Below are 2,031 nucleotides of genomic sequence, written 5' to 3'. Positions count from 1 at the left end.
GTAAAGCAATGCATAAGCAATAGCCTGTGGTGATGAAGAAAGAAGTTCAAGTTGCTCTGAATTGTGTGTGGGAGAAGTGTGCTGAATATCCCAGGATTGACAAAAGAACAAAAAATAAGATGTGGAGAAAGAGGAACCAGGGTGCACCTTAGAGGACAGCACGGTGAAGTTTGTCTCATATATTTTGAGTGTTTTCCAGGAGGGCCTAGTTTTTGGGAAAGGATATCATGCTTGCAAAGATAGAGGGTCAGTGAAAGAGAGGAAGACTCTCAACAAGACATAGTGACATAGTGACTGTAACTACGGGCTCAATTATATTAGATGATGAGATAGATTAAAGAATGGCACAAGATAAGATGATGTCCAGATGCATAATTTATAGGGTTGTTGTGTGTAATAAGGGAGCACTGATGGACTAGTGGCAAGAAGCAATGTTGCTATCCTGAAGGCATATGGTTCGAATCGACCAGCTGCTCTATGGGAGAAGGATAGCAATCTCCTCCCATGTGATTAACTGCCCCTGAAAACATGCCAACTATGGGTCAATTCTGACTACGGTATGTGTCATAGTCGACTTGATGGCACTGAACAACAGCATCTGATCTCAAAGTGGAGACAGATTTTTCAAAACACAAAAACAAAAAAATACAAGGAAGATTAGTGAAATTTCTTCATAATATTTTTAAGTCTAATCTTTGAAGCTTCCTCTGACATACTTTGGACATGTTGCAAGGAGTGATCAGTCCTTGGAGAGGGGCATCATGCTTGGAAGGGTGAAGGGACAGCGCAGGAGAGGAAGACCCTCGATGAGAGAGATTGATTCAGTGACTGGGGTAATGGGAGTAAGTGTGTCAGAGACAATAAGATTGGCGTGGGATAGAGCAGGGTTTGTTGCACATAGGATCACTACATGGCAGGTGACTCGAAAGCACATAATAACAACGATGACATGCATTATATGTCATCATAAACAAAATCAGTGGAAACACAATATGCCGCATATGTTAAGGAATTTGAAATAGGAGTGGCACTACTTCCTTAACACCATGACTCTGGAAATTCTGTGAACTTTTATAAATGATGATAGTTATAGAAAGGCTTCAGAGCTTGTGTTCATAAGGTCATTATGAGTAGTGCTTGACTCAATGGCAATCAACAACAACAACAATGTAAGGGAATGGATTATGTTATTGCTGTTAGGTGCTGTCAAGTGACCTGCAATTCATAGTGACCATATGTACAGTAGCTTTGAATCTTGCTCTATCTTGAGCCAATCAATTACATCTATTCCCATTGCCCCAGTTACTGCACCAATCCATCTCATCTAGGATCTTCCTCTTCTGTGTTGTCCCTCCACCCTTCCTACTATGATGTCTTTCTCCGAGGATGGGTCTTTCTTGGCCAAATGGCCAAAGTGTGTGAGACAGAACTTCAAAATCCTAACCTGCAAGGAGAAACTTAGTTCCACCCTTTTCGAGACAGACCTGTTTGTTCTCTTGGCAGTACATGGTTTGTTCAAGACTCTTCTTCAGCACCACAACTCAATGGCATAGATTCTTCTTCTATCATCCTTAGTCATTGCCCAGCTCTCTGATGCATAGCAAGTAATTGTGATCAGGTGCACCTTAATCCCTAGACAGAAATAATTTCTCTTTAGCACTCTCAAGAGGTCCCAGAAAGCAGATTTTCCTTGTGGAATTCATCTTTTGATTTCATGACTGCTGGTGGCAACAGTGTTGATTGTGGAACTGAGCAAGCTAAAATTGTTAACAATCTCAATATCTTCTACAGCAAATGCTTCAGGTCTTCCTCAGTTTTGGCAAGCAAGGTTGTGCCATCTGCATAATGCAGGCTGTTGTTGAATCTTACTTCAATACCACATATAAGTAAGTGAATTCATTATATATGTTGTTGTTGTTGTTATGTGCCAATCTCTCCTCACAACATGTCCAAAGTAAGTTAGACGGAGCCTCAGAATCCTTGCCTCCAAGGAGCCACCCAGTTTAACCCTCTCCAGGACAAATCTGTTTG

Source organism: Elephantulus edwardii, unplaced genomic scaffold (assembly GCF_000299155.1).
Source record: "Elephantulus edwardii isolate Elephantulus edwardi_28Jun2011 unplaced genomic scaffold, EleEdw1.0 scaffold00005, whole genome shotgun sequence".
NCBI lineage: Eukaryota > Metazoa > Chordata > Mammalia > Macroscelidea > Macroscelididae > Elephantulus > Elephantulus edwardii.
Note: the sequence above shows the minus strand (reverse complement) of the source record.